Genomic DNA, 7,912 nt, shown 5'->3' with positions numbered 1-7,912 from the left:
AGTAATCTCTTGTAAATTGAACCAATGTTGTCTGACTGCTAGAGTTGGAATCTTGATACTAATTTTTCCTAATGATTGTAAGTTATTTACAGTCACCTGGCTGGCCTTTGAGGACTGACAAATCACAGCCAGAAGCTCTTTGATTTTTGGGAAGGCCCCAGATCATTTTGCAGCTGGAGTGGGCAGCACCACTCAGGCTACCGTTGATACACTAGGACCATCACAAGTTCTTCTGCTGAGCATCCAGCATGACGTTTGACCACAATCAGGGGCAGACAAATAGAAGAGGCAATATAGTATGTAGTGGGCTCAGGGATGAGAACAAAGGACTAATCCTAGCGTTGACACTGGCTCCCACTGTGGCCCTGGTCAAGTCACATAGGCCAAAATTTCCATACTTGAGTGCCTATAGTTATGTACCTAAATCATTGACTTCAATAGGATATTAGAGCAGTGGAAGCTACTCCAGCCATTGATCTTTTCCCATTTTGCATACTGAGGAGGGAGAGTGCTTCCTTGTGTCCCCCCTTGCAAGGATTCCCAGCACCCATGAGTTACTCATGTGGGTATTGAACATAAAATTTTCCCCTTGCAAAAATACAATTTGTTTTCAAACAATCCAAGGACTTAGTTGACACGGAGAATTTTTTTAGAAAAGGGCAAAATAGCTTGACATTTCAAAAGAAATGACTGTTTAATTTTCTTTATAGTTCAAACATTATTTTAAAGGAGTTGAACTCAGATGTTCCTGAGGTTTAACAAGGACTTGTATACATAGCTCCCAGAATGGAACCTGTGCAAACAAAAAATAAACAATAATAGTGTCTTTTAAATTCACTGTATTTTTAAAGACACACAGAGGAGAATCAGCCAGGCTGATTCATTGTATTTTCCCTGTGCTGATGAAGGAATTAGAGACAATAACAGAGCTTGACAAAACCAGCTAAAGCCACCAAACCAACTGGAGGGTTAAATCTATCAATCAGCAGTAAATATGAAATATAGGGGGGTGGGATCAGGGCGATGCCCTGGGAGAAGCCCAGAGAACTCCTCTTCCCCAAATGTCAGAAGAGGGAAGGTGCTGGGATTTTTATCCAAATGCCCTCCTGAGTCCTATTTAGAGATTCAGGTTCTTTAACATTATAGCTGTCCCAAGTTTGCATAGTGCAATGCTTGAATTTACATGAAGAGAAAGTAGAGAGTAAGTAGTAAAGTTCTTCCAATTTTAAACTAGATGTATATTAAATTAAATCTGTGCTAATTAATCAGATGCATAAAGGTATTTAAGACAACAGCTCAGCCCCTCTCACCCACCCTCTGTCCATCACCATTGTCAACTTTCTCTGGATGTGTTTTTATGGATAAACTGAACTGATCTGACTGGCTGAATCAAACAATAAGTTGTTCTAAACGAATCACGATGCTTCAGGTCAATAACTGTTTGGGAAACATCTGTTACGTTACTGCTTCAACATTCAGCTGAGAAAATTATTAGATATATATTCTGATAATTTGAACAGAAACAAAGTCATCGTAACAGAACATTGAGAGAGGATCAAAGCCTTAGGTTTTGAAAATAAATATCACACGTCAACATTTTTTCCATAAATGCTTCGCAGCGGAGACCCTTATCCTAAGATAACATTCTCCAGCAGAGAGATGATCTCTTAATTAGAGCAATATGTAAACTACTTTAGGATGCTTGATATAAATCCTGCAAACTGATTCATTGATACTTTTACTAAGATGAATTTTGATATCATGGGATGAAATCCTGGCCCCACTGCCACACCCTCCCTTGCTGGGCTAATGTCCTGCCCTGGCCAGGCACTTTGGAGGTTTGAGCTACTCCTGTGGATCACCCCACTCAAGGAGCGTTCGTTCTAGGAAGCAAGCCGGCTAGACAGGAAAACATCAGACGCTGCTGCTCCCAATGCTACACTCAGTTTTTCAGAAATTAGTCGACTTTATGGCCAGAAGAGACCATTAGAGCATCTAATCTGACCCCCTACATATCACAGGCCTCCTGTATGCAGGCCCGCCCCGAGGGGGGGGCGATTGGGGCAATTTGCCCTCGGCCCAGCAGGGGCCCCACGAGAGTTTTGGGGCCCCTGGAGCAGGGTCCTTCACTCGCTCCGGGGGCCCCGGAAAACTCTCATGGGACCCGGGCCCCCAGAGCTTCTTCGCTCCCGGTGTTTGCCTGCCAGGGGTCCTTCCTCTCTGGGACAGAAGTACACCCCCCCCCCCCCACAGAATTACCGCGAGCGGAACCTGCGCCGGAGTGCAGCGGGTCTTCGGCGGGGGTCCTTCTGTTCCGGGACCCGCCACTGAAGTGCCCCAAAGGCCCGTGGTGGGGGCTGCACTTCGGGGGCGGGTCCCGCTTCGGCGGTAATTCGGCGGTGGGGGGCCCCCGCTTTGGGTCTTTGGGGCACTTTGGCAGCGGGTCCCGGAACGGAAGGACTCTCCGCCGCTAACTTACCGCCAAAGCGGGGGCCCCCCGCCACCGAAGACCCTGGACCCCCGGAATCCTCTGGGCGGCCCTCGATTTAACAGGGGTTTGTTTCAACTTATTGCCCCGATTAAAATCTATGGCTAAAAGGCAGCCACTGTTGTTAGTACTTGTACCTGTGTTTGGTGCCACCTCCTCTCCCTTTGGCCTTGTAGTTGACCAAGGGCAAAGCTGAACATCTCCTCAGATACCAGGGAGTGTTTATGTCCATTCCTGCGAGCTACACCGGGGTTTGATGTTGCTGCTTTCAATCCTCTGGCTCTGCCGGGATAAGGAACAATTCAAGCTGTCACTGAACTGAAGGAGGAAGATCAGTTTTTGACAGGGAGAGGGACGCCTCCTCTTAAAGGTGTTTGGCTGGCTGGCAGTCCTGATCCCCAGATCTCGCCCGTGGGGCTCCAGCAGTTTGGGGACCGGATCTCTCCCTTGGCCCCACCTGCTGCCTCCAGGCGCTCCTCCCCAGGGGCCCCAGCAGTGCAGCACAGCTGAGCAGCATCTGCCTGCTCGCTCCAGTGGCCGTCGGCCCCTCCCCATGGCAGGGCAGGGTGGGGCTGGGCCTCCATGCGCTGCCCCCACCCCGAGCCCCTGCAGCCAATGGGACACTGCGGGGGTGATGCCCGGGGCAGCAGAACGTTGAGGCCCCCAGCCCACCCCACCTTGGAGACCCAGGTAAGCGCCTGACTCCCTCCCAGAGCCTGCACCACCATCCCCTCCCCACATACCCCCACCACCCAGCAAACACCCACCCAGAGCCTGCAGCCCCGGCCACACACACCAGCCCCCAACACCCACCCCCAGCCAGCACCCACACCCACCACACACACCCACCAGCCCACCCTAATCTCCCTCCCAGAGCCTGCACCCCCACCCCTCCTCCTGTTCCCCCTACTCCCTGCCCCAGCCCAGAGCCTGCACCCAACACCCAAACTCCCAGAGCCGTACAAGGAATTTTTGTGCCCGAGGCAAGGGCCAGCTCCAGGCTCTTTGGCTGCGGGTCCTTGATCCCTGTCGGAGGGAAGGACCTGCCACTGAATTGCCACCGCCGCTTCATTCATCCTTCGGTGGTAATTCGGCAGCGGGTCCCTGAGTCCCTCTCGGAGAGAAGGACCCACTGACGAACTGCCGCCGAAGAAGTGGCAGCGGAAGCGCCTCTGATCGTGGTAGAGCTGCGCCCCTCCACTTTCTGCATCCGAGGCAAGTGCCTCACTCGCCTCGCCCATGTTACGGTGCTGCAAACTCCATCCCAGAGCCTGCACCCCAGAACCCCTCCCCCACCCAAACTCCCTTCCAGAGACCAGCCTCTCACCCCTTCTGCACCCAAACTCCCCCCAGAGGCTGCACCCCTCCTGCACCCCAATCCCCAGCCCCAGCCCAGGGCCTGCACCCTAGACCTCCTCCCCTCACCCAAACTCCCTCCCAGAGCCTTAGGCAGGTGGGGGTGGAGTTTTGGGGGGCTGGTTCTGGGCGGTATGAGTGACATTATTGGCCCACTGGGAGGATTGGAGGACTGGCACTGGCCCTAAGGTAAATTGAGGTTGAGACCCTGCTTTAAGGGATTGGAGCAATGCTGGAGAGACTGACGGGCAGGGAGCTGGGGAGCTGTGTGTGCTCCAAGGAGAGTTGTTGTGCTCTGGTGACACAGAGCGGGGGTGGGGAGTTTGTAAGCTGTGGTGTTTGTATAGAGATAAAGTTTACTAACCCCCAGGTTAAAAACTGTTCCTGCTCTGGGCTATACAGGATATTCTCTGTTGAGAGTATAGCTCAGTGGGTGAATGTTTCCCTGTAGGGTAATGGGTTCCTAGTTCCACTCCAAATGCGTCCCTTAAAGAAACTTTTTCAAATGAAAATCGATTTCCACACCCATCTCCAGTATGTTCAGGAGTTCGCTGAAGTTGAGGGGGGCTTGAAATGAATTTAAACACTATTTTCCTATGCAAATGAATAAAGACCTAGCAGAGCTGCCCAGCAGCTGAAATCAGTTCCAGTCCTCAGCGTCTCTAAGAGGGACACTCGGTAGCTGAGGCATGTGGGACACCTCTGGGATGATGACAGGAGAAAAAATGCTGGATTCAATGAAAGCTGAGACCATAGGAGGAGAAGGTGAATGGCAACACCACACATAGTCATAACACTCAGACACGGGGCTTCACTGTCACTACCCCTGTGTTTTCCATCATTTATATCCAGGGGTGAAAGTAACTTACAGGACTTACCGGTACTGCCGGAGTCCCGAGGGCGTGGCCTCATCCATAAGTGGCGTGGCCTCATCTGGGGGGGCGTGGCCTCTCAAGATTTAAAGGCCCTGGAGTACCAGCTGTGGCTGGGAGACCAAGGGCCTTTAAATGAACCAGGGCCTCCCAGCTGCAGAGGTAGCCCTTTAAATTCTGGCCCCAGCCCAGCCACCAGAGCCGCGGCCGGGATTCACAGGGCTCTGGGCTGACCGCAGCCGCAGCAGCCCAGAGCCCTTTAAATCCGGCCCCAGCCTGGCCGCCGGAGCCGCGGGTGGGGGGTTTAAAGGGCTCTGGGCTGCCAGCTGTGGCGGGGAGCCTAGAGCCCTTTCAATCCCCACAGCAAAAGCCGGTGCAGTCCGGCACGGCGTATTGGCTCTTGCCGCTATGCCGTACCAGCTTGTACCAGCTTACTTTCACCTCTGTTTCTATCCTAAGGAACACACCCTCCCCCTCCCCCACGCACTGTCACACACAACCTTCTCCCCTTGAGCCCCATCCAACCCTCCCCCACACACGCCACGGGACACAGCCTCTCGGTGACTCACCCCGATGGGGGCTTGTCTCTGCATCTCCCCAACAGGGGAGCACGGAGCCGAAAGGGCCACAGGAGACTAGTGGAGCTAGGCAGGGATAGAAAAGACTTCCCCTCCCTTTCCTTCCCCTCCCTGAGTCCCGTTAATCTCACCCATCAGATGTTCCAGCACCAGGTGGGCTCAAAGCACCAACCTTCCCCTGAGCAACGGAAGGGGGAACCAGCTCTTTCACATGGAAGGAGGCTCCCCACCTCTGCTGCTGCCATTCTGCAGCCTTTCATATGGATTTGTATTAGCTAATGCAACCCCCCCACTCCTCTAATCCAGCCATGAAACACGGAGACAAACTCCTGAAAGCAGGGCCCAGTGGTGCAATGGGTTAGTGCCCAGTACTTACAGAGCAGTGCTGAGTGGAGTGATGCTGAGGTTGTGAGTTCAAACCTCACCTGCAGCCCTAGTTTCCTTTAAGCAAATGGCTTCTGCCAATCAGTTTGCCCTGCAGAAAATACAATTCCTGCTCAGAAGACACTAAGGTCCACTTGCTTTACAGAGAGCAGGGCAGATTCCACAGATCTACCAGGCTCTGCCCTCCACCAGCTGCCTGTGTCAGGAGGGGTCAGGCAGAGCCCAGAGCACTGCTCCTGACTCCCTCTCAGTCTTTGCTCCCCAAACCACCTGTGTGCTCACCCACTTCGCTGTGAGACTCAAACCCTGCCTGGCTTGCTGTATGCTGGTGTGGTTTTCATCTGTCACGTTGATGTGCATGTGGGTCCTGTGTGATTTTGGTGGATGTCTTGCATAGTTCTGTGTGCATGGATGTGTGTATGATTTTTGCATTAATATTGTTTTTTGCTTTGTATTCTTTTGATATGTGGGTTTTGTGTTTCCTGTTGTGGGCTTTTGCTGTATTTTTGGTGTGGATTTGTTCTTTCTATATTTTGTGAGGTTTTCCTTTTTGTGTATATGGCTCTGTGTGCTGTGTGGGTTTGGTTTTTGTTATGTCTGTGTGGGCCTGTGCAGTGTGTGATTTTCTCATTCTCTGTGTGCGTGTTTGTCTCTCTGTTTGTATCTTCATGTGTAAATTCACTGGAACTTTTCAAAATCTGCACAGCTTTGCCAATTTTCACCAGGAATTTTTCTCCATTAACAAATTCTCACTTGTTCCCTACCCGTTGGTTGTTCCCTACCCGTTGGTGATCATTGCCCCAGGGGCCTGTCAGTCTCAGGGTCCTGATTTCCCATTGGCCCTTCCCCCTTCTATTGGGACTGGGAACTAGCCAACCAAACCCCACTAAGTTTTAGTAAAGGGCCAACAGTCCCTTACACAAGCCAGCCCTGTGAGAGTCTCCAATGTCCCAAGAGACCAATACAAGCTGGTCCCATGGTGTAAAGGGCAGCACTCAGGACTCTGAATCCTGCAATCTGAGTTCAAATCTCAGTGGGACCTTGTGTTAGCTGGTGGTAAAGATCTGGTGCTCAAAGTGCTTTCCTGTCTCCAGCTATACAAAAGTGGGTCATTTCCCTCCTGCTGGTTAACTCCTTTCCCCACCAGAGCCAGGTCTTTGGTGGGGTTTAGAAGTGGCTCTAGTGGTTGGGATTCTCACTGCTTCACCTGATGCCCACAAGTCTGGTGCTTGTAGCCACACTTTTCCTCTTGCTCACATGGCACTTGAAGAAAGCAGTGCCAGGGCCAGGCTTGATAGGCAGGAAGGCAGAGTCCCAGGCTGGAGCCCAGCACACCTCTCCTCCTCTGGGCACCTGGAGCAGAGGCGGCTGGTGCTGACAGCTCCGAGGAAGGCTTATAAGCCACAGAGCGACTGAGGCGGGGCTAGACGAGGGCAGGACCATGCCTATGTGTGGCCAGCAGACAGGCAACAAGACTCCCGGCCAGCCTGCTCCCTGCCATGCCAAACCCCCACTGAAGGCCACCCGCAGACCACCATGCGGGGTGGCTGCTGATGCTCTGTGTCCAACATCAGTAGACGGTAGGAAAGCAGGGCCAGCCCCCCTGGTGGGGCCTCTTACCGTTCCCATACTCCATGCTCACTTTTGCAGTGGGGCAGGAGATGTTATCCCAAGAGGCTTTTCTCCAGCTGGTGAGAAGCAGAGAAACATCCAGGCTCCCAAGGCGCTATGTAGCAACCCCCCTCAAGCACAGGGACAGAGGGAAACTGCTCCACACGCTAGCCCGGGCAGCCGTCCATTTCCTTTGGGAATTCAGGAATAGCAAAGGCTAGACTGGAAGCACCTGGGGCTCATGCCCCAGCCTTTGTGACATCCAACCCCCAACTCCTTCCCGGGGCTCTAGCTGAAGGCAGAGCATTGGCCTGAGCGGCCAAGAAGAGGTTCCAGATTTGAAAGGAGCAGGACTTTCAGCATGAAGGTAAAACTGCATCAACACAACCACAAAGGGACTTGACCCCTCAAGTTCTTGATTCAAAGTCAGGCACCTTATCCGTTAAGCCATGCGGGCGCCTACTTCATGCACTTCTTTGGAAAAGGTGGACACTGTGGGTACGTCTACACTACGGGACTATTCCGAATTTGCATAAACCGGTTTTGTAAAACAGATTTTATAAAATCGAGTGCGCGCGGCCACACTAAACACATTAAATCGGTGGTGTGCGTCCATGGTCCGA

General features: G+C 52.5%; 1 non-coding gene across 1 annotated transcript; it reads left to right on the top strand.

Annotated features, from left to right (window-relative positions):
* Positions 1 to 6,648: 6,648 nt before the first annotated feature.
* On the top strand, positions 6,649 to 6,720 carry TRNAQ-CUG. Its single transcript has one exon. It is a non-coding gene; the product is annotated as a tRNA-Gln (tRNA).
* Positions 6,721 to 7,912: the final 1,192 nt, after the last annotated feature.

This window comes from Mauremys reevesii, linkage group 17 (assembly GCF_016161935.1).
Source record: "Mauremys reevesii isolate NIE-2019 linkage group 17, ASM1616193v1, whole genome shotgun sequence".
NCBI lineage: Eukaryota > Metazoa > Chordata > Testudines > Geoemydidae > Mauremys > Mauremys reevesii.
The sequence above is the reverse complement of the archived record's forward strand: the minus strand, read 5'-3'. Positions and strand labels throughout refer to the sequence as shown.